This window comes from Leopardus geoffroyi, chromosome B3 (genome assembly GCF_018350155.1).
Source record: "Leopardus geoffroyi isolate Oge1 chromosome B3, O.geoffroyi_Oge1_pat1.0, whole genome shotgun sequence".
Lineage (NCBI taxonomy): Eukaryota > Metazoa > Chordata > Mammalia > Carnivora > Felidae > Leopardus > Leopardus geoffroyi.
The window spans coordinates 61,656,681-61,681,654 of NC_059337.1; the positions used below are offsets into that span (position 1 = coordinate 61,656,681).

Below are 24,974 nucleotides of genomic sequence, written 5' to 3' on the forward strand. Positions count from 1 at the left end.
CTGGAGCCTGTTTCAGATTCTGTGTCTCCCTCTCCCTGACCCTCCCCCGTTCATGCTTTGTCTCTCTCTGTCTCAAAAATAAATTAAAAAAACGTTAAAAAAAAATAAATAAATAAAAATAAAAAAATAAAAACATTTAAAAAAATGTTTTTGAAAAGAATGAACAATCACTACCACACACTTGCACACAATAAGAAGGAACAAAGTATTATTTGGTTTTCACCCAATCCTCATAAAGGATTTTGTACGATACCTATAAAAGGAGTATATCTAGTTTTCCTAAATCATCCCTGGGGATAAACTCCATCTACTTACAATTTCATACCACTCTAGTGAAGTTTCTACAACCTCATAATTTGTTAAGAATTGTAGAAACTGAAAGTTACAAATATAAAGACTTACTCATTTTCTATCTTGTGCAAAATCAGTCAAAATTAAAATTACAAACAAAACTAAAATAAGTACATCCCTTAAATTTATTCTACATTTACTAGTAAGTCAAAAATCTTAAAACATTTTTCTTATGGGGAAAGAAAATTCCTATTTGTATAATATTTTCACATAAAAAAGCCTACAATTAGAAACTCAGAAATCTAAGAGGTGAAGAGAACAAAAAACACAAAATTGTGGGGCACCCAGGGTGGCTCAGTCAGTAAAGAAGCCAACTTTGGTTCAAGTCATAATCTTCGTGGTTTGTGAGTTCCAGCCCCACATAGGGCTCGCTGCTGTCAGTGAGGAGCCTGCTTTGGATCCTCTGTCTCCCTCTCTCTCTGCCCCTCCCTGACTTGCTATCTCTCTTTCCCGCTCTAAAAAATTAATAAACATTAAAAAAAACAACACAGAGGCACCTGGGTGGCACAGGGTTAAGTATATGACTTTGGCTCAGGTCATGATCTCCCAGTTTGTGGGTTTGAACCCCGCATTGGGCTCTCTGCTGACAACTCAGAGCCTGGAACCTGCTTTGGATTCTGTGTCTCCCTCTGTCTCTGCCCCTGTCCAGCTTGCACGCTCGCTCTCTCTCAAAACTAAACATTAAAAAAATAATAAAATTAAATTAAAAATTAAAATTTAAGAACACAAAATTGTACAAGTCTTTTCTTAAATAAGTAAAAACTAAACTACATAAACTCTTATTAATCTCTTTGTCTTTTCTTTTTTCTCTTCTAAGGAACTATCAATCCTGACATAAACCAGTTGAAATGGTATGATTTAAGGATTGTCAATAAGATAAGAATGATTTATTTCTCTCAGAGACCTAACTCCATCAGCATGATTTTCCTCCCATTAAACTTATTCTTTTGGGTTAAGGGAGAAGTTGGCAAACTGTTACAGCCCACAGGCCAAGAGCCTGTTTTTGTTCAGTCTATGAGCTAAGAATGTTTTTACATTTTTAAATGGTTGTAAAGAAATCAAAAGAATGTTTCATAATGTGAGTTATAATTCAATTTTTTTTACTTAAAAAAAATTTTTAATGTTTATTTATTTTTGAGAGATAGAGTCCAGCAGGGGAGGGGCAGAGAGAGGGAGACACAGAATCGGAAGCAGGCTCCAGGTTCTGAGCTGTCAGCACAGAGCCCAATGTGGGGTTTGAACTCACGAACTGTGAGATCATGACCTTAGCAGAAATCAGACACTTAACTAACTGACCCACCTAGCCGCCCCATAATTCAATTTTAAGTGTCCATAAATAAAGTTTTATTAAAATATTGCCACATTTATTTATTTACATATTGTCTTTGCTGCTTTTACAAGGGCAAACTTCTGTATTTACAAAACCATATATGGCATTCTAATGGTTTTGTGCTGCTGCTCAGAACACTACTAGAAATAACAGTGATGAAGGTGTAACTTGAAAGCTTCCCAAGCACTATACTTACTGCCATACATATTTTTTAATGTTTATTTATTTTTGACAGACACACACACACACACACACACACACACACACACACACACAGCATGAGCGGGGGAGGGGCAGAGAGAAAGAGAGACACAGAATCTGAAGCAGGCTCCAGGCTCTGAGCTGTCAGCAGAGAGCCCAACGCAGGGCTCAAACTCACAGACCCCGAGATCATGACCTGAGCCGAAGTCAGACGCTCAACCGACTGAGGCACCCAGGCGCCCCCATACATTTTTTTTTAATGTTTATTTACAGACAGAGCTCGCTCAAGAGAGAGAGCACATGCTCATGCGCATGAGCAGGGGGGAGGAAAAGGAAAGAAAAGAGAAAGGAGAAAGAGAAATCCCAAGCAGGCTCCACACTGTCAACACAGAGCTCAACACTGGGCTTGAACACATTAACCATGAGATCATTACCCAGGCAGAAATCATAAGTAGGACGCTCAACCAACTGAGCCACCCAGGTGCCCCCATTTTTTCATTACTAGAGCATACCCTTCATGTCAAAACAAGATAAAAAGTGAGCTTCAAATATCATAATACAATGAAGTACAGATAATTTTATTATCAAATTAGATAGCAAAGCATTATGTTTATCATGCAATGCCACCACAGCTGTGCTGAGAATATAATCTATCTACATCAACATTACCAGACTAAGCACTCAGCACAATATTTCCAACTCACAGGAAAACACAGTCAGAAAAATTAGAAAATTTAAATAGTAGATCTCATCACAGCTGAATTTCTTCACAAAAATAAAAATGAAGATGCAATCAAAGTAAACTTCTGAGTGGCTCATTTGTTAGCCAAACAAGGAAAGCATCTTATATCAACAGTGAGTTAATTAAATCATGTTTGTAGCAGCCAAAGAAATGCATCTATAAAAATAAATTTATTTAAGATTACAAGCCTTTTGGCAAGAATAATAGCTCTAAGAGTTGAAGACAGTGGTAGCTGTGTCAGTAAAAAATATATATATATACTCTAGGGGCGCCTGGGTGGCTCAGTCGGTCAGGCATCCAACTTTGGCCCAGGTCATGATCTCATGGTTCATGGGTTTGAGCCCCACATCGGGCTCTGTATTGACAGTTCGGAGCCTGAAGCCTGCTTCGGATTCTGTGTCTCCTTCTCTCTCTGCCCCTCCCCAGCTCGCGCTCGCTCCCTCTCTGCCAAAAATAAATAAAAACGTAAAAAAAAAAAAGATTAAAAAAAAATTCTATAGATTAAGAAACAGGGCACCTGGCTGGCTCAGTCAGTAAAGCATCCAACTCTTGATCTTAGGATTGTGAGTTCAAGCCACACACTGGGTGTAGAGATTGATTATTTATTTATAGTAATTTATAAATAAATAAATAAGTAATCACACTATCTCAAGGCAAATGATTTTGAGTCTTACCTTGGTTCTTGATGAATCAACAAAAGTTACCAATACTTCTCAGTTATTATCATTTATTTGAGATGTTAATACAGTAACTAATTGAAGTAATTAAGTAATTACAATTAGCTTGTATGAAAAATCTGCATGGAACAACAATAGGCAAGAATATTTTCAAAGATTCTGGGACAACACTAATTCAGTACAACCTGAAGTAGAATCAGCTAAGATGAATTACAGCTGATGGTGGTAAAAATACATGTGGGCAGAAAAAAGTCTTAACTGGACAAATTTACAAAGCTCATGAAAATTTAGGGTGTTTAAAGCCTACAGTTATTCACTGCAATATTCACCAGAAAACAGTCTGCAGAAAACACCTATCACGTGTTACTCAACCAGTAGTATCAATAGTTAACGCTGGTGAGGAAAACAGTTAACTTTGTTCTCATGGACTTAACTGTCCTTTATACCATGAATTTTTGTCAGAAGTAGAAGATGAATATCCCAATTGCCTTACCATTAAGAAGTTGGCAGGCTTAGCAGTGGTAAAGCTTTACTACAATTTTTTCTAGTTGAAATTTTTCTGAATGAGAAAACTACCCTTAATTACTATTACTGAACACCAAAACAGCTTTAAAAATTAACTTTTCCTGGGGCACTTGGGTAGCTCAATCGGTTAAGCATCGAACTTTGGCTCAGGTCATGATCTCATGATTCATGAGTTTGAACCCCGCATCAGGGTCTATGCTGACAGCTCAGAGCCTGGAGCCCGTTTTGAATTCTGTGTCTCCCTCTCTCTACCCCTCCCCTGCTCATGCTGTCTCTCTCTCCTTCAAAAATAAATACACATTACAAAAAATTAAAAATGCAGCTCTTCTCAAAGTCATTTAAAAAAATTAACTTTTCCTACAGACTTGATAATGTTTCTCAATAAATTCAACCTAATATCAAAAGTGATTACCTGCAAAACTTATACTGAAACAAAGTCCTTTCAATGAAAATTAACATGATTTGAATCACCAGTAATGTCAAACTATATACATATACCATGCTGTCGAGTTAAAATAATATGCAAGATGTCCATTCCCATGCCACACATCTGTTAGAATGATTATCATCACAAAGACGAGATAACAAATGCCACCAAAAACGTGGAGAAAAAGGAACCCTTGTGCACTACTAGTGGGACTACAAATTGACACAGCTACTAGGGATAACAGTATGGAGGTTCCTTAAACTGAAAACAGAACTAACATATGATTCTGTAATTCCATTTCCATATACATATACATTTCTAGGTATGCATCTGCACCCCATGTTCACTGCAGCATTATTTATAATATACATGATAGGGAACAACCCAAGTGTTCATCAACAGATGAATGGATAAAGAAAATATGATACATACTTGAGTGTGTGTGTGTAGACTATATACTTGTGTGTATGAATACTATTCAGCCATTAAAAAAAAGAAAGAAATCCTGCTATTTGCAATAACATGGATAAACTTCAGCACATTACTTTAATCAGTCAGATAGACAAATACCATATGATAATACTTATATATACTTGTTAGTAGCTGTCTTTTTGGTTATGGCCATGTTAGTGTGAGTGAAGTGGTACCTTATTAGGGTTTTGATTTGCACTTCCCTAATCACTGATGACTTTGAGCATATTTCCATTTGCTTTTATTGACCATTTGTATATCTGCTTTGGTGAAATGTCTATTCAAATCCTTTCCTGATTTTTGAATTGGCTTTTTTGGCTGTTGTTGAGCTGTAAGAATTCTTTATATATTCTGGATATTAATCCACTATGAGATACATGATTTGCAGATATCTTCTCCCATTTTGTGGACTGTCTTTTCAGTATCTTAATAGGGTCCAAAAGCGAAGGTCATGAAGATTTTCCCTGTTCTAAAAGTTTTATAATTTTAATGCTTATGCTTAGATTATATATGTTTTGAAGATTTTAAGTAATCTCTACACTCAGCATGGGGCTCAAACTCACAACCCCAAGATCAAGAGTCTCATGCTCCACCGACTGAGCCAGCCAGGTGCCCCTAGATCACTGTTCTGTTTTAAATTAATTTTTGTATATGGTAGGAGGTAGGGGTCCAACTTCATTCCTCTGCATGTGTATAGCCAGGTGTCTCAGAACCACTTCATCTTCTGTGATCAAGTATTAATAAAGTATTTCTTCATATTTTGGGTAGTAGAACATTTCTTCATACTTTATAAACTGGCCTAAGCTCTCATTCAAAATATTATCATATGAAGTGAATACAGAAGGTACTATTATTATTGGAATATTAGATTTGGAAGGTATACCATATAGATTTTCTTCAATCCCTCTTTTTTTTATAAATGTGGAAACAAAGACCTAGAAAAGTTCATTGATGTCCAACATTGTATAGCTATCAGTTAATGATAATGCGTTAACTCAAGGGCTCCAAACGTCTTCTGTAGAGGACCAGATAATAAATATTTTAGGCTTTGGGAAGCAAAAGGCAAAATAGGGTATTATGTACGTACTTATATTAACAGGAGAAAAAACAAATTTCCACAAATTTTTTATTAATGAAATTCAAAATATAACCATATGTATATGTGTATATACACACACACATACGTATATATATGTATGTGTGTGTGTGTGTGTGTGTGTGTATATATATATATATATATATACACACATATACATATGGTTATATTTTGAATATATATACACACACACACATACATATATATGTTTGGTAATAGATGAAAACATTATGATACATGAAACTCAATCATAAAGGACCTCACATTGTATGAACCTATACAGATACAAAGTAGAATAGTAGTTGCCCAGGGCTGGGAACATTGGGGGAAATAGAAAGTAACTGCTAATGGGAATAAGGCTTCTTTTTGAGGCTATGACAACGTTCTAAAATTGACTGTGAGAATGGGTACACAACTATGAATACACTTAAAAACCACTGGCTGTGTACTTTAAATTGGTTAACTTTTTGGTATGTGAATTATATCAAAACTTTTTTAAATCACAGAAGTTTTATAAATAAATATTTAACAACAGAATACTAATGTCACAAAATTCAAATTCAAATGTCATATCATCTTAACTGCAAGAAATGAATTACAACACTTCTCTAGACTGAACTTTATTCATTTGTAAATTCTCATAGTGATTTTAAGGTTAGTGAGAACTTCAAGACAATTAAACAACGACCTCCAGGTTGCACCTAAACTCCTTAGCTTTAACATAAACAAGACCTCAATATTCTGGATTCACCTTTCTTTCTTATATGCCCTATACTTTACCTGAACGTTTTGCAGTTACAATTTCCACTACTATAGCATCTTCTCCCTGTCTTCATAGTCTATCAACATCATTCTCCCTAATCTCCTCCTACAGAAATCTTCTCATTCTTAGAAGTCTAGTGCTGTCATGGAGCCTATCTGGATGCCCTTGCTGACATAAACAATGGCCTTCTTCTAAATAATCTAGTTCTTGCCAGATTGATCAACAAAATCACAGCTCCCCCTTAAGGTAAAAGCTCCACCAACAGCCCCCTGCATATTAAGGAGCTGTATTGTGGCCTCTTATTTCCTGTTATCTCCTAATCCCCATATAAATTCCACACAACCCTGGCACACAGGCATGCACCTGACCCAAAAGGTTACCAATCCTGCAGAATGGCCATCAGCCTAGGAGAAAAGAGCTTGCTAAGAGCTTAGACCAACAGATATGACAGACAGATTCTCTTAGATGCAAATGCACTCTCTCTCTCTCTCAACTGAATAGGAAGCAGTAGGAGGGACTTGCATAGGTAGGAATCAAGAAGAGAATCTGAGCCATTTCCAGAGAAAAGTACTTAACAGAAAGCATACATGAGATGACACAAGGTAAGGAAAAGCATATACAAAGAAAAGGATGAAGTCAGGGGATGAATGAAACAGGAATGGTATAACCAGAGACCAAAAGAGACATTAAGAAAACCCAATAGAGGAGTGCCTGGCTGATTCAGATGGCAGAGCATGCAATTCCCGATCTCAGGGTCCTGAGATCAAGCCCATGTTGTGTGGAGAGGGGACAGGGGACAGGGAAGAGAGGAGTGGAGAGGAAGGGGTAGAGGAGAGGGAGAGGGGAGGAGGGGGAGGGGAAGGGAGGAGAGTAGAGGAAAGGAAACTCTAATGCAGGAAAAATGACAAATTCACACGCTGAAAAGGCTATAAGAAAATATATTCTCTATAGCTTCAACGGATTCCTCCAGTTCCTTAACTACATATATTCCAGTCTGTCTGAGGTGTGGATCCAAACTGTTTATCCTGGATTAATTATAGCATTCCAGGCTCCCTTTTACCATGTGGATGTGTGAAATGAACATCCAGTTCTTAAAGAAATCCAAATATGTCTTTGTCACCTGTGATGGAAAGAAGCATAACATACACCAAAAACAAAAACTAGGTTTATTCATCTAAGGAACTGCCAAAAGTACCTGCAACTGTGTCTTTAACAAAGCTCAGTAATGACTGCATTTGTTGTAGAAATACTAACTTAACAAAATCTCAGATATCCAGATTATTCTAAAACAGAAGCAATCTAGACCTAGAGGAAAAGTCAGACATAGAAGACTATTCCTCTGTACATAAAGGGGTCCAAAGCAGGAGAGATACTGATCCAAACCTACAAATACTAGTCACCCAGATACAGGCAAATCAGGGCATCACATTCCCCTAGCTATAACTAGATCAAAGATGGACACATGGCTCACCTTGTCAATGACAGTCAAGCATGGGACTTTTGAGTTATTGGATGAAGAGAAGTTCTTTCTACTACACCAGAACTGGAAAGACAACAACTAGAGCTATTTTAGTCACCCTCCTGCTATATGAAACCTAAAGATCAAATCAACACATAGTGGAGAGCAGATCTGAATTCAGAAAAGGAAAGAGACTAGGTCCTGGTAACAACATCAACATCATCTAAACTACCAAAGCCATACCTGAAGTCAGTGCTTTCCCTAGACTTTTCAGTAACCTAAGACAAAGTATTCTCTTTTCAAGCCAATTTGGTTTGGGTTCTTGGTCACTTGCAACCAAGATTCATAATTCATAAAGAAACTCTCCTGGGGCACCTGGGTGGCTCAGTCGGTTGAGCATCTGACTTAGGCTCAGGTCATGATCTCACAGTTCGTGGGTTCAAGCCCCTCGTCAGGCTCTGTGCTCACAGCTCAGAACCTGAAGCCTGCTTCAGATTCTGTGTCTCCCTCTCTCTTTCTGCCCCTTGCCCACTCACACACGCGTGCTCTCCTCTCAAAAATAATAAATATTAAAAAAATTTTTTAATTAAAAATCTCTCCAAAAATCCATATTCATTTCTCTTTAATTTTAATTATTTTCAAAAATTCTAGCACATTTTAAAATAAAAAAGTAGGGGCACCTGGGTGGCTCAGTCGGTTAAGCATCTGACTTCAGTTCAGGTCATGATCTCACAGCTTGTGAGTTCAAGCCCCGTGTCGGGCTCTGCGCTGACAGCTGAAGCCTGCTTCAGATTCTGTGTCTCCCTCTCACTCTCTGCTCCTCCCCTGCTCACACTGTCTCTGTCTCTCAAAAACATTAAAAAAAAAAAATTATTTTTAAATCAATCCGAGTCACAGCACCAAAAAAATATATATACTAAATTAAATTTAAAAATTAACCCATATCCCAACATCCTAAAACCATAGTTATTCATTTCCATTTGCTTCCAGTTTACATACACAAGCCATTCAATTTTAAACTGAAAATCACTCTATTCTAAAATGATCCTTGTCACGACATCCACCCCAGCATGGGCTTATAACCTTTCTACAAGCATCATGGGAATCCTTGGACACAGCCAGCCCTTGACCACATTCTTCCTGGAGCCTTTACCTAACGAGGGACTTCAACTTTGTTGAGGATATGAAATCTCTCACCCAGAATATGGCCTTTGTTACCCTTACCATTAACTTTATAAAAGCCTTTATCACCTCTATGCGATCAAGTCACATATTTTAAACCAGTTTCAGTATCAAAATAATTTGTGTCAAAGTTCAGACAAGTGAGCCCAATCAAAAACTTCCAACATGCAAAGGCAGTAATATCCCCACCGTGATCTACCTTTCTTGTCTAAATATCCTCAGCCCTGGTTCCTTCCATAATATCACTTGCCCAAATCTTTTCCATTATGCCCAAGAAAACAATCATTCTCTTGTTACCAAATCCCAGACTCCCTCAACCTTTTTGAACAATGTTCCTTCTACTTATTTACCTTCACTTAAACCTGGCTCTCCCATCAAGATTTTCTCACAGCTCTCTCTTTACTGCAGTCCATACCCCCACAGAGCCAGCAGTGATTGGCACTCACTTGCCTCTCTACTGCAGCTTCCAGATCATGATTATCCTCCTTTATGGTCCCCATGTTCCCCTCCTTTATGGTCCCCCCATGGGACCCCATGTTCCAGATATATCCTCTCCTCATCACTAGTATCTTCTGATCCTTTAGTCATAACTCCTCATTGACTGAGGGTCTCAAACTCACAGACAGAGAGATCATGACCTGAGCTGAAGTCAGATGTTTAACCAACTGAGCCACCCAGGCACCCCAGGTCACCACAACTTCATAATCATCAAGTCAAATTAACATTTTTCCTGTCTTTATTTTTCTCTTGTTTTTAAATTTGTTTTTAATGTTTATTTATTTTTGAGAGAGCGAGCGTGAGCAGGGTAGGGGCAGAGAAAGATGAAAACACGGAATCTGAAGGTTCCAGGCTCTGTCAGCATAGAGCCCAATGCGGGTTTCAAACTCACACGCATGAGAGATCATGACCTGAGCCAAAGTTGGATGCTTAACCAACTGAGCCACCAAGGCGCCCCCATTTTTCTATACCAATGTACTGTATTTGGCACTGTTACTGTTTCCCTCTTAAAATTTTCAACTCATAAGCATACTGGCTGGCATATGGTAGATACTCAAATATATCTTAATAAATTAATAAGGGTACAAAATGAAACAATACCATGAACTTTTCTGTCAAGAGAATGAGTAAGAGTCAATATCCCATGAAATGTTCATGGCAATTAACTGCAACATCAAGGGCCAAATCAGACTAAGCAACATCTATCAATAATGGAACAATTAGCTCAATTATATGGTTTTCTCCAGTCATCCCCAGCACTTAGAAATCATAAACAAAAACCCAGAACTGATGATAAGCAAGAGCAAAGGAATGGAAATGGTAACTGAACTTAGAGTGCTAAGAAAAGCACAAAGCAAAGTTTTTGGGTTTTTTATTTTTTTTTTTTACTAAATACCTTGTGATAGACTCCCTACACATAAAAACTATACCTGTAGGGGCACCTGGGCAGCTTAGTTGGTTAAGTGTCTGACTTCAGCTCAGGTCATGATCTCATGATTCAGTTCATGAGCTTGAGCCCCACGTCATGCTCTACACTGACAGCATGGAGCCTGCTTCAGATTCTTTGTCTCCCTTACTCTCTGCCTCTCTCTCTCACTCTTGCTCTCTCTCAAAAACAAACATTAAAAAAAAAAAAAAAAAATACCTGTACCTGTGTTAGAAATAAGCCCACTGACCCAATCAAAGGAGGGACATGAAGACTCAGAGCACAGTGAAGCGAGGCTTTAATCAACATTCTTGCAAGAGCTGGTGTCTGATGGACAGGCATACTCAGGGCAGTTACAACAATTTATTTCCTAGCATGCAAGTCCCTCCCCTGGTTCCTCACTGGCTGAGTACTACAGAGATCACAGCCTAACTCAAACGTCACCTATGCCCATGTAAGGTAAAACGTAGTCTGATTGGAACAAATGTACATTCCCTGAGGTGACACAGAGACTTTCAGTCCCTCTTCCATTTGTTCTTTGGCGCATGCTCATAGCAAAGCCCACTAAAATAAGCCTGAGAAACAGAGAGGGGGAGAAGAACCAGGAAGTGAAGTGTCTAAAGGTTTGGGACTTGGGGCGCCTGGGTGGCTCAGTTGCTTAAGCATCCGACTTCAGCTCAGGTCATGATCTCACAGTTCGTGAGTTCGAGCCTCACATCACGCTGTCAGCACAGAGCCCACCTCGCATCCTCTGTCCCCTTCTCTCTCCCCTCCCCAACTCGTGCTCGCTCGCTCTCTCAAAAATAAATAAACATTAAAAAAATTGTTTTAAGGTTTGGGACTCTACTGTGGGCGGGACTTGTACATATTTCCAATAGGTTGTAAACCCACTGTTAACTAGATAGCACAGCTTTTATTTGGTATTTCTGAAAGTGAATCATCTCCCCTACTTCTCACACCTATATGCCATGAGAACACAGATAAACTGGAAAAGAGCTAAGAATAAATCAATCTGAGGCACCAAATTCTTTTTTTTTAATTTTTAATGTTTATTTATTTTTGAGAGAGAGAGACAGAGTGCGAGCAGGGGAGGGGCAGAGAGAGAGGGAGACACAGAATCCGAAGCAGGTTCTAGGCTCTAGGCCTACTCGGGGCTCAAACTCACCAACCATGAGATCATAACCTCAGCCAAAGTCGGATGCTTAACTGACTGAGCCACCCAGGCGCCCCAAGGCACCAGATTCTTAAGAGTTCATAAAAACTTGAAGTTTTTTCAAAAGTTTTTTTCCCCATTGAGGCATTTTATTTGCACGTATGTATTACATCTTTAGAAAAAGAATCCCAGGATTTTCCCTCCTGTGTGTTTTTGTCTTGCTTCTTCATGGTCCATGATGCCAGCTGAGGGTGTCAGTACAATGAAACCAAACTGGCGGAATGGGAGATTATTCTGCCATCTTCTAGATCCTTGAGTTGTAAGTCAAATCTGGGGCTGATCTCTCCACACTTATTTAACCTGCCTGTGAGGTTCACAACAATTTTCCCAGCTCTGTGATCATCAATGATTTCAAGTTCATTAATGTAACCATGCTTCAGCATCACCATTAGAAACCAAATGACTTTGGAGCCTGACATAATAAGAACCTGGTGTTGGCCTCTCTTTTCAGCATTGTTAATTAACACTGTTAAGAGCATCTGCCAGAACATTCATGTGCATCATTATGGTGGCACAGAAAAATGGTGGAAAAAAGCTAAGCACAAATAAATCTGAGGCAACAAATCTTTTAAGACTTCATAAAAACCTGAAGTTCCAGTTTTTTCAAAAGTTTTTTCAAACATTTTCAGAAGTGAACAAGCAGAAGACACACATGAAAATTCAGAATTTCTGCCTTTTCATCCCAAACTTAAACCATTGAAAAATTCACTTTGTGTTGTTTCTAGGTAGATTTCTTCCCACACATTTTCCAAGAATTATTCCCACCATCAACATTTTAAATGATTTCAAGTGCTAATATCAGCAGCAGTTTTTATTAAAACATGTTCCTGCCTTGCAAAGAAACCTTTCCAGCTAGAAGACAAAGACTGAGAGGCCTAAGACTCTCACATTTTGGTCCTACAACACCAGAATCCTCAGCACCTTCTTGCTATTTCAAACATTCTGATTTAGTAAGCTTTATATACTCTATACTTTGAAAAAGCAAATGCCTTTCTCAAAACACTTTACTAACAATAAGCCATAGTTTTGTATAGCATTTTAAGCTTCTAAAGCATTTTAACATATACTTTCTTCATTTTTAACTCACATTCTCTATAAAACAGTCAAGGCAAGCATTAATATTCTTTTACAATAAGAAAACTAAAACCTAAGTTTTTCACTGATTATAATAAATCACATAGCTAAAAAGTGGCAATCAGGCATAATCACCTCCAAATTTTCTCTCTCCTAGTCCTATTTATCTCCATCCTATCCATCTGAAAGGAAAAGGTATCTCTCCTTTCTAAAACTAGTCCCCTACCAGACCCTTAAGCCTAGAACCCTCAACTGCTCACAGAATCAACTAACTCCTTTATCCAAACCACAATATCTCCCTATCCTGTAACTACATCTACACATTCTATACATATGTTCAACTCTTCCCCTTAAAAAAAAAAAAAAAAAACCTCAACTCTTCCTATCCCATAAGGTGTGACCCAATCTCTTTCCCTGCCAAACCCTTAAGAGTTGTACTGCATTTTCATCTCTTCACTAAAATATTAAAGGTCACCAGTGATTTTCTAGTGGCCACATCCAATAACCGCTTTTCAGTTATTATCCTTAGGTGTTCAATCTTTGTCCTAACCTAAATGACACTACTGATCACTCTACCCCTCCTAAAACTTGCATCACTCCTGGACTCTTGCTATGTCCCTCTCTCATTTTCCTACCACTGACTTCCTCTTTAACATCATTTGCAAATTACGTACCTACCTGTTGGTTCTCTTCTGAGGCCCTCCCCATGGTCCCAGCCTTTTCTCTTTGGCTAAAAACTCCCCCTGAACAATCTCTGCCACTTCCATGCCCTCAGTTTCTAACTATAAGCCTATGATTTCCTAAACTCTATGGTCTTAACACACCCTTTCATTCTTTGAGGAGAAAGCTAAAAGAAAACAGAAGTGATTATTTATCAAATCTCTGGGCAGGAAGGAGAAGATAGAACCATTTTCTAAGCTTAGAAACAAAGAAAATACAGATTTGACTGCATTAAAAATTTCAAGTTCTGTAAACTAAGACAAACAACATGGAAAATAAAGAAAATATACACATATATACTAATTATATACATCCATAAATCTATAACTTTATAAGTAAATGGCAAAATAAAGAAGTTTAGAAAGCAAGCAAGCTATTTTTAATTTTATTAAGTTTATTTGAGAGAGAACAAGCAGGGGAGGAGCAGAGGAAAGAGGGAAAGAGAGAGAATCCCAAGCAGAATCGTGCTGACAGCATGGAACCCAATGGGGGCTCAAAATCACAAACTGTGAGATCATGACCTGAGCCAAAATCAAGAGTCCCACGCCCAACCGACTGGGCCGCCCAGGTGCCCCACTTTCATAAAATTTTAAAAATGTCTTTGAAACCCCCCAAATCAAGAATTAGTACTATTCTAGGGGCGCCTGGGTGGCGCAGTCAGTTAAGCGTCTGACTTCAGCCAGGTCACGATCTCGCGGTCCGTGGGTTCGAGCCCCGCATCGGGCTCTGGGCTGATGGCTCGGAGCCTGGAGCCTGTTTCTGATTCTGTGTCTCCCTCTCTCTCTGCCCCTCCCCCGTTCATGCTCTGTCTCTCTCTGTCCCAAAAATAAATAAATGTTGAAAAAAAAAAAAAAAAAGAATTAGTACTATTCTAGATACATTTCTACTCATGTTCTAAAACTGCATTTGGCTTGTGTATATGCATGCATGTGCACGCAAGTGTGGTCTTATAACTTTGACAACCAGCAAGCTGATAGAGCTCGTCTACGTGGACTATCTACAGATTTTTTTAGTAGTCACAAGAACAAAGGTAACCAATATACAGAGCTTGTCTGGTGAATCTTCATTCTATGTTTTCTGGACAAACACACACAGTTCGTGGTAAGAAACATTCCTTATTCCCTTGGCTCAAACATTGCTGAGCCTGGTGTCAATGCACACATCTGGAGTTCCCATCTCCTCCAAGGCAAATTTATGGGTCTTTTTCAGGGTCCAAAGGGCACACTTTTTTTTTATTTTTTTATTTTTTTTAGAGAGAGCATGAGCAAGGGAGAAAGGGATAGGGGGACAGAGAGAATCTTAAGCAGACTCCATGCTCACTGCAGATCCAAAGGGCATACTTCTTGAAGTCCACTCCATGAATGCACTTGTTAATGGTGATAATGCATTCTCTGGTCACAACTTCATTGATGGCAGAATGGCCCTTCTTATTCTCAACACCATTCCTTGCAGGAGCCATTGTGCCAGCCCCCGTCAGAAAGGAAGAGCATGAGGTATTATTGCATTAACTTTTTAAATAACATTATGCTATGTTCTTAACACTCAAGAGTCACCTCTACCACATGTGAGGCACTTTTATAGGTACCAGAGGATACAAGAGTCTACAAAATAGATAAAAGTCACTGTCCCGCCCAATGTTTATACAGGATTCTAGTCTGGGGATAGGGAGAAGAGACAAAATTAAATAAAAAATATATACGTTAAATGGTGACTAAGTGCTATGGAAATGATGTAGGAAAAGGAGATTAGCAGCATTGCAAAGGGTCATAAGTTTAAACATTGTGGTTAAGGACTCACTGAGAAGGTGACATTTGAATAAAGAAGAGAATAAGCCATATCTCAGAGAATATTCCAGGCAAAGGCCTGCAGATGGAGGCTTTCCCGGAGTGTTTGAGGGATAACAAGGAAGCATTAAGGCTAAAGAACAGTGTTAGAGAGGAACAACAATTGAAAATGAGATCACATAGCTCCTGGGTTCAAGCCTCTCATAGGGCTCTGTGCTGCTGGCTCAGAATCTACAGCCTGCAATAGATTCTGTGTCTCCCTCTCTTCTATCCCTCACCTGTTCACACTCTGTCTCTCTCTCCTTCAAAAATAAAAAATTAAAAAAAATTTTTAAAGTGAGATCAAAGGAGTAATGGGGGGGAAGACGAAGCAGATTACCTAACGTCCACTATAGGCCCTGAGTATCTCTGCACATATTTTCTGAGTATGCTAAACCACAAGGCTTAACTGCCCTCTAATTCTAAGCCATTTCTGTAAGCTATTCACACACACAATTAATAAATTAAGTCAAGACAGGGTAATCACAGCTTGACTACCGTGTGACTGCTTGCCCCAAGGGGGTGATTTGGAGGTAGAAAAAGGTCAGAGTTCAGTTTTGGACAAATTTAAAATCCTATTAGGCATCCAACTGGAGATGCTGGGTAGGTAACTGAATACAAGACTCCAGATTTAGGAGAAAAGGCCAAACCTGAAGATACAAATTCAAAAGTCGTTTGTGTAAGAGACTAAATAAGCTGAGGAAATAAAGTTTTCTTATTTTGAATTTATTTTTTCTGTAGTTTTTCTTTTCTTTTTTTATTTGTTTAGAGACAGAGAAAGCACACAAGCAGGGTAGGCAGAGAGAGAGAAAGAGACAGGGAGGGAAGGAGGGAGGGAGGGAGGGAGAGAGAGAGAGAGAGAGAGAGGGAGAGAGAGAGAGAGAGAGAGGGGGGGAGAGAGAGAGAGAGAGAGAGAGAGAGAGAGAGAGAGAGAGAGAGAGAAAGAGAATTCCAAGCAGTGGAAGCCCTGTGGAGCCCTACTCAGGACTCTATGTATTCACCATGAGACCGTGACCTGAGCTGAAATTGAGTCTGACACTAGCGACTGAGCCACCCAGGCACCCCTCTTTTTATTTTTTTCTTTTCAAATTTTTATTTCAATTCCACTTAGTTGGGACGCCTGGGTGGCTCGGTCGGTTGGACTTCGGCTCAGGTCATGATCTTGTGGTCTGTGTGTTCAAGCCCCGCATCGGGCTTTGTGCTGACAGCTCAGGGCCTGGGGCCTGCTTTGGATTCTGTGTCTCCCTCTCTCTCTTCCATCCCTGCTCATGCTCTGTCTCTCTCAAAAATAAATGATAAAAAAATAATAATAAGTAAATAAATTCTACTTAGTTAACATACGTGCAATAATGGTTTCAGGAGTAGAATTCAGTGATTCATCACTTACATACAATACCAGTGCTCATCATAACAAATGCCCTATCAATTCTCGGTAGGAAATAAAGAATTTTTTTTAAATTTATTTCTTTTTAGGTTATTTAGAGACAGAGACAGAGAGACAGCGCATGTGCGCACGTGCATGACGGGGAAGGGGCAGAGAGAGAGAGAGGGAGAGAGAGAATCTCAAGCAGGCTCTATGCAGCCAGTATAGAACCTGACTCAGGGCTCGATATAACAAACTTCAGATCAAGACCTGAGATGAAACCAACAGTCAGACATTCAACCAACTAAGCCACCCAGGAGCCCCAAAATAAAGTTTTTTTTTTTTAAGATGATAATCAAGGTGTGAGCCCTGAGCACTCTAACATTGAAAGGAGGGACGTAAGGAAGAACTAGCACACAGCAAGAAGGACAGACCCTGAGACAAGAGTAGAACTAGGAGAATGTGATGTCCTGGAAAAGCAAGTGGGGAAAATGGTTAGGTTCAAGAACAAGAAAGTAATTAACTGTGGCAAAGCTGCTAACAGACCATGTGGAATGAGGAATGACTGATGGATTTAGCAATGTAGAGATAAATGGTCACAAAGTAGAACTCTACAGGAGCAGTGGGGACAAAAGCCTAACGGAATTTAAGAAAAAATGTGAGGAGATTAACTGTAGACACAAGACAGGAGTTTCACTCTAATTAAACACACATTTCTTGGGACACCTGGGTGGCTCAGTCAGTTAAGCATCCAATTGCAGCTCAGGTCATGATCTCACGAATTCTAGCCCTGTGTCAGGCTCTGTGCTGACAGCTCAGAGCCTGGAGCCTGCTTCAGATTCTGGTTCTCCCTTTCTCTCTGACCCTTCCCCACTCACACCCTGTTTCTCCTTATCAAAAATAAACATTTAAAAAAATTTTTTTTCATTTTTTTGGGGGCACCTGGGTGGCTCAGTTGGTTAAGTGTCCGACTTAGCTCAGGTCATGATCTCACAGTTGGTGGGTTCAAGCCCCGCATCGGGCTCTGTGCTGACAGTGCGGAGCCTGTGTGGAATTTTGTCTCCCTCATCTCTGCCCTTCCTCCACTTGTGCTATCTCTGTCTCTCTCAAAATAAATAAATAATCTTAAAAAAAAAATCTTTATAAAAAATAAAATGTGAAGGGATACCTACATGGCTCAGTTGGTTAAGCATCCTACTCTTAGTAGCAATTCAGGTTATGATTTCACGGTTTGTTTCGTGGGATCGAACCCTGACTCAGGATCTGCGTGGGATTCTCTCTCTGCTCCTCCCCACTCATGTGTTCTTGCTAGCTCTCTCTCAAAATAAATAAATAAACTTTAACAAAAATAAAAACGTTTAAGATAAACACTATAGATCTCTAGAAAGGAATACATCAAAATGTTAAAGCAGTGGTTATATTACAGCATTGTGCGATTAAAGCTGACTTCAATTTTTTTTATAATATTCCTACATTCTTCAAATGTTCAACAGTAAACACGTACAGTTTTACTTAATAGTTCTTTAAATGTTCATATCCTCCAACCAAGAAGCTATATCTAAGTACTGCTCCCAAGGAAACACCCCAAAACTTAAAGTTTTACACACCAAAAAAAATTTAATTTTTTTTAATCTTTACTTTAACATAGGCTCCACACCCAATGTGGGGCTTGAATGCACAACCCCAAGATCAAGAGTCGCATACTCTACTAACTGAACCAGCCAGGTGCCCCTAGGCACCAAAATTTTTATTATGGTTTACCAAAACAGTAATATTAACACCCAAGTTTCCAATAGTAGGGAATAGTAAAAGTTTAAGGTATGTTTCCTCAATTTAGAAGGATGTTGGTTAACTGGAAAATGCTTATATTAAAGTGTTAACTGAATAGGGGCACCTGGGTGGCTAAGTTACTTAAGCATCCAACTCTTGGTCTCAGCTCAGGTCATGATCTCATGGTTCATAGGATTGGGCCCTGTGATGACAGCATAGATCCTGCTTAGGATAGAATCTCTCTCCCTCTATCTGCTCCTCCCCTCTCTCTCTAAAAAAGTTAACTTTAATGTTTAAAATGTTAACTGAATGTTAATAAAAACTGAACACACAGTGGACTAGTCAGATGTGCTTCTCTCTTTGCCCACCTAATCTCCTCTAAAACAACAGCAAAATTATTTTCAAAAGGGAAAAAAGATGGGGCACCTGGGTGGTGCAGTTGGTTAGGCATGCACTATTGATTTCAGCTCAGGTCATAATCTTGAACATGAGTTCAAGCCCCGTGTTGGGCTCTGCACTGATCATGAAGAGCCTGATTGGTATTCTCTCTCTCCCTCTACCACTCTCCCTCTCCCTATCTCTCTCTCACTCAAAATAAATAAATAAACTTTAAAAGGGGGGTGGGGGGGAGGTGACAATGAAGACTAAAGAAAGATAAAGAAGAGACAAAGGATTATTAAAGGACACAACAAATGACGTCAACAAGTCTTGTAATGTAGAAAAATGTTCCAGTGATTAGCAGAACAGAGGAAGAGACAAATTAAATGCCTGGCAAGGGGGGTACCAAAAATGAACAAGCCATTTTACCCGATTGAAGAAATGTTTGAAAGCAACTGACCATTCACATTCTTTCATTTCACAAATGTTTCCTAAGTGCCTACTAGGTGCCAGATTCTGTAATATGCATAGAGTATAAAAAGTGAAAAAGTTCTTTAAGGAGTTCACCTCCTTATCATCTAGATTTTCATTCTGAAGTTTGTAAGCTTAGGCTAACATTTTGCCTGTCACTTAAATGTATACTGTCAGGAAGACGGAAGAAATTTTGCATTGAGCACACCAACTCTTTCTAGCTAATTCCAAAAAGTGATACCAAATGTCACTGCACACTTCCTCTGGAGGTACACAATTATAATTGATCAGATTACCAGATGTGTTTGGCAACCCTTACAATGACTCCGTATTTAGATTAAAAATGTAACTATTGGGTGCCTGGGTGGCTCAGTCGGTTAAGTGTCCGACTTTGGCTCAGATCATGATCTCACTGTCTTTGAGTTCAAGCCCCACATTGGGTCTGGTGCTGACAGCCAGAGCCTGGAGCCTGCTTCAAATTGTGTCTCCCTCTCTCTCTGCCCCTCCCCACTCTCTGTTTCTCTCAAAAATAAATAAACATTAAAAACAATTTTTTTAATGTAGCTATTAACACATTATTCAGTGCTTTTAGTGTTAACTGCTTTGGGCTTTCATGTTTCTAGAGATATTTATCATGTATTTCTTTTTCTATTTTTAAAGAGAATGAGTTTTTTTTTCTGTTTATTTATTTGATAGACAGGTGCAGAGACAGAGGAGAGAGAGAATCTTGCAGGCTCCACACTGCCAGCGCAGAACCCAACGTGGGGCCTGATCCCACAAACCTCGAGACCATGACAGGGGCCAACATCAAGAGTACAATGTTCAAAATCAAGAGTACGATGCTCAACTGACTGAGCCACCCAGGAGCCCCTATGACGTATTTCTTTTAGAGAAAAATTAAAACTTGATATTCTATCTTATGCAAAAGTGTAACTGACTTCACTCATCTTTTTTTTAATTTTTTTTTTAATGTTTATTTATTTTTGAGACAGAGAGAGACAGAGCGCGAGTGGGGGAGGGGCAGAGAGAGAGGGAGACACAGAATCTGAAACAGGGTCCAGGCTCTGAGCTGTCAGCACAGAGCCTGATGCGGAGCTCGAACCCACAAACCGTAAGATCATGACCTGAGCCGAAGTCGGACGCTTAACCGACTGAGCCACCCAGGCGCCCCTTGACTCATCTTTTTATCAGGTGAACCACAGCAGAAAATATTTCCATTCAGAGTGACCATGAGGTTATGGGACTGCTAAAGTGAGCAAGTGAAGGGCTTACATTAGTATCATTAAAGTCCATCTGCATCAACGAACTGGAGAAAGCAAATAGAGGTTAAAAGCAAGGTGACCACTATTAAGCATACCCCTGGTCAAAACTGGAAAATATAATAAAAATACCTCCTACTGGGAGAAAAACAAGGAAAACAAATACAATGATAATTTTCATCTTCCAGATAGAGATTATGTAACATTTGGATAATTTATAATGGTGATAATATCATAAAAAAAATCTACATGAAAAATTAGAGCCCATCATCCCAACTAAGTGGCTTCCTATATTATAACTTAATAGTTAATGACAATCTTCTAATAACAAGGTAGTTACTACCACTATTTATATCAACATGTCATAAACTAAGTGGTAGTGATATATTATCAAGAGCCTTTGCTTATACCCAGAAGACAACGGAGAGATTTACTAGATTTACTAGATTTACTAGATTTAAAAATTTACTAGATTTAAAAACCCTGGTACAGGGTTGCCTGGGTGGCTCAGTCGGTTAAGCGTCCGACTTTGGCTCAGGTCATGATCTAACAGTTCATCACGAGTCTTAGCCCCACATCAGGATCTCTGCTGTCAGCACAGGGCCTGCTTGGGATTCTCTCCTTCCCTCTCTCTCTGCCCTTCCCCAGCTCACATGCACTCTCTCTCCCTCTCAAAATAAATAAACTTAAAAAAAAAAAAAAAGTGGTAGTACACATGATCATGGATGGGAAGAACACTGTTAAAATGTCCATACCATCCAAAGCAATCTACAGACTCATGCAATTCCTATCAAAATACTAGTAATCAAAACCACAATGAGATATTTACCACTTCATACCCATTAAGACTATAATCAAAGAAACAGAAAATAACTTGCTTGCATTGGCAAGGAAGTGGAGCAATTCTAGAACCTTGTGCATGGCAAATGGGAATATAAGATGGTACAGTTACTGTGGAAAACAATTGGTGATTCCTCAAAAAGTTAAACAAAGAATTACCAAATTATCCAGCAATTCCATTTCTGAGCGTGTACCTAAAAGAACTGAATGCAGGAACTCAGACACTTCTACTGCAATGTTCATAACAATATTATTCACAGTAGCCAAAAGGTGGAAACCACCCAAATGTCCACTGATGAATACCTACACAAAATGTGGTATATCCATACAATGGAATATATTCAGCTTTAAAAAGGAAGAAAATTCTAACACGTGCTACAACAGAAATGAATCTTGAAGCCATTATGCTTAGTAAAATGAGCTGGGCAAAAAAGGACAAATATTTTATATGATTCAATTTATATGAGATACCCAGCAAAGTCAAATTCATGGAGACAGAAAACAGAATGGTAATTGCCAAGACCTAGAAAAAAAGAGAATGGAAAATTAGTGGTTTTAATGGTCACAGAGTTTCAGTTTGCACAGATAAAACAGCTCTGGAGACAGATGGTACTGATGCACAATGATGTAAATATTTTATGTACTATTAAAAATGGTTAAATTGGTAAATTTTATGTTTATCTACCACCAAAAATAAAGAAGCACTGTAGGTAAAATTTTAGTAAAATTGTGAAGATAAGGACTTTATCCTCTCCTTTGAAAAGAATCTGGTATAAGGATCAGCTAAGGTTAAATAACCTTTGTAAAGAATGAATAAACCATACTGCTGCAAATTTACTCACCCACCTCAAAGAATGATCCTGTATGTTTCTGAAATTTTATTTCAATACAAAGTTTGTTAAATAAATGAATTCTTTTCATCTAACCTGTGTCCATTAACTGTCCTGATTTTCTTTTTATATATACATATATGTTTATTTATTTATTTTGAAAGGAGGAGAGGGAGAGAGAGAATCCCAAGCAGGATCCACACTGTCAGTACAAAGCCCAAAACTCAAAAACCGTAAGATCATGACCCGAGCCGAAATCAAGAGCCAGGCAGTCAAGAGCTGAGCCACCCAGGCGCCCCTGCCTCATGCTTTTTTATAATGTTGATCTATTTTGAGTGAGAGAGGTGTCCTGATTTTCAAGATAACCCACACAGTGGTCTCAAAAAGTCCCTTCATCTTTTATTTCCCATCATTTCCTGCCATAAATACTCCCCTTCGATCATACTTTATACTGATCTTGCTCAGTAGGTTAAGCAACCAACTCTTGATTTCGGCTCAGGCAGTGATCTCAAGATTCATAATAAGCTCAAACCCTGCATCAAGCTCTGCACCAGCAGCATGGAGGCTGCTTAAGATTCTCTTCTCTCTCTCTCTCTCTCTCTCTCTCTCTCTCTGTCTCTCTGTCTCTGTCTCTGCCTCTCTCTCTCTGGGCCCTGGGTAGCTCACTGCGTTAACTGTCTGACTTTGGCTCAGGTCATGATCTCACAGTTCTTGAGTTTGAGCCCCCTATCAGGCTTTCTGCTGTCAGCACAAAGCCTGCTTCGGATCCTCTGTCCCCCCTCTCTCTGCCCTCCCGTTTCTGTGCTCTCTCTCTCTCTCTCAAAATAAATAAACATTAAAAATTTTTTAAGAAAAAATAATTTTAAAAATTTTTAATGATTTGTTTAATGTTTATTTATTTTTGAGAGACAGAGCATGAGTGGGGGAGGGGCAGAGAGAGAGGGAGACACAGAAGCTAAAGCAGGCTCCAGGCTCCAAGCTGTCAGCAGAGACCCAACCCAGAGCTTGAACTCATGAACTGCGAGATCACGACCTGAGCCAAAGTCGGAGGCTTAACCAGTGCACTGAGCTACCCAGGCACCCCAAAAATAATTTTAAAAATTAAAAGAATATGCTCAGGAAAAAAAAAAATATGCCAGGCAAACTCTTTCTTTAAAACCAAGTAATGATTTTATACTATGGTGATAGCAAAAAACAATGAAGCAATAAGGGAGGTTGCTTTAAACCTGGTTATCAGGAAAGACCTGAGAGGTGATTTAAATTGTGAACTGAATGACAGGAAGGAACCAGACTTAGAGAAGAACACTCAAGGCAAAGAGAAGGTAAGTCCAAAAGGCACTGAAGTGAAGACAAACAGCCCATTCAAAGAAAAGAAACAGCTTGTGTGGCTACACCTTAGAGAATGAAAGGAAAGGTGGCAGGAGGTAAGGTTGCAGAGATAGGGAAAGGTAAGATCATGTAGCATGTTGTAGACCACAACAAGGAATCTGAATTTTAGAAGCCATATTTTAACTATCTCATCTCTGTGCTTTAATTTCCACTCTCACTTCTTTGGGGGGGGGGGGGGACTTAAGTTTTTGTGTTCTTTTTTTAATGTTTATTTATTTTTGAGATAGGAGAAGGAGAGAGATGGTAAGCAGGGAAGGAGCAGAGAGAAAGGGAAGCAGAGAATCCCAAAAGGTTCCCCACTGTAAGAGGAGAGACCTACTTGAGGCTCAAACTCCCGAACCATGAGATCATGACCTGAGCCAAAATCAAGAGTCAGACTCTTAACCGAATGAGCCACCCAGGAGCCCCTCCACTCTCACTTCTCAATTTCAGCCCTTACTGCCTCACTTCAGGACTATACCACTATAATAATCTCCTAAATCTTCTTCCTAATTTTAGCTTCTTCCCACTCTAACCCATTCTTATCACTACAGCAAAATCAAACATTTTTATAAAAGCAGTGTTACGCATTATCACTCTTCTGATCAAAAACCTTCCAAGGGCAACAAGATAAAAACACCCACTCCTTAGTCAGAAGCTCAAAGTTCCCTGTAACAGTGCCTTAATGCTCTCCCCTTCTCTAACTGTACCTTCTATCACACCCCTAAACAAAATCTCATTCTAGCCAAACTGCTCCCTGACACTACATGTGTTTCCCACCATATGACCTTAGTTCACAGCATTCATTCTTCCACCTCCCCAAACTTCATACCCTTGACTCTTCTCTAAATCACCATTTTTTTCTGCAAAGTTCTACCTAAGTAGGGAGCAAGAAAGAAGAAAATTCCCACTGAGGAAATAACAAGAAGAAAGGCACAGAAGCTTGAATATGTACATGATAATCACACACACAAAAATAGTGTCTATGACTAGGTAAGGAAGACATGGTGAGATATAATAGGAGATAAAGCCATTCAGCAGGCGGGGTAAGAATGCTGTGACCTTATGCAAATTATTTAACCTCTCTGGCCTTCAGTTTCTTCATGTGCAGAAAGAAAGCAGTAACAGTGCCCACATCACAGTATTGTGGCAATTTATTCACTCACTCAGCAAACATTTCCTGAGCACTTACTCTGTACGCCAGCATTGTTCTATGAG

General features: G+C 39.1%; 1 protein-coding gene and 1 pseudogene across 4 annotated transcripts in view; both read right to left on the reverse strand.

Annotated features, from left to right (window-relative positions):
• MGA (MAX dimerization protein MGA) overlaps positions 1–24,974 on the reverse strand; it is a 167,921-nt gene that overhangs the window by 122,313 nt on the left and 20,634 nt on the right. The window lies entirely within an intron of this gene.
• LOC123581944 lies at positions 11,960–12,539 on the reverse strand (annotated as a pseudogene).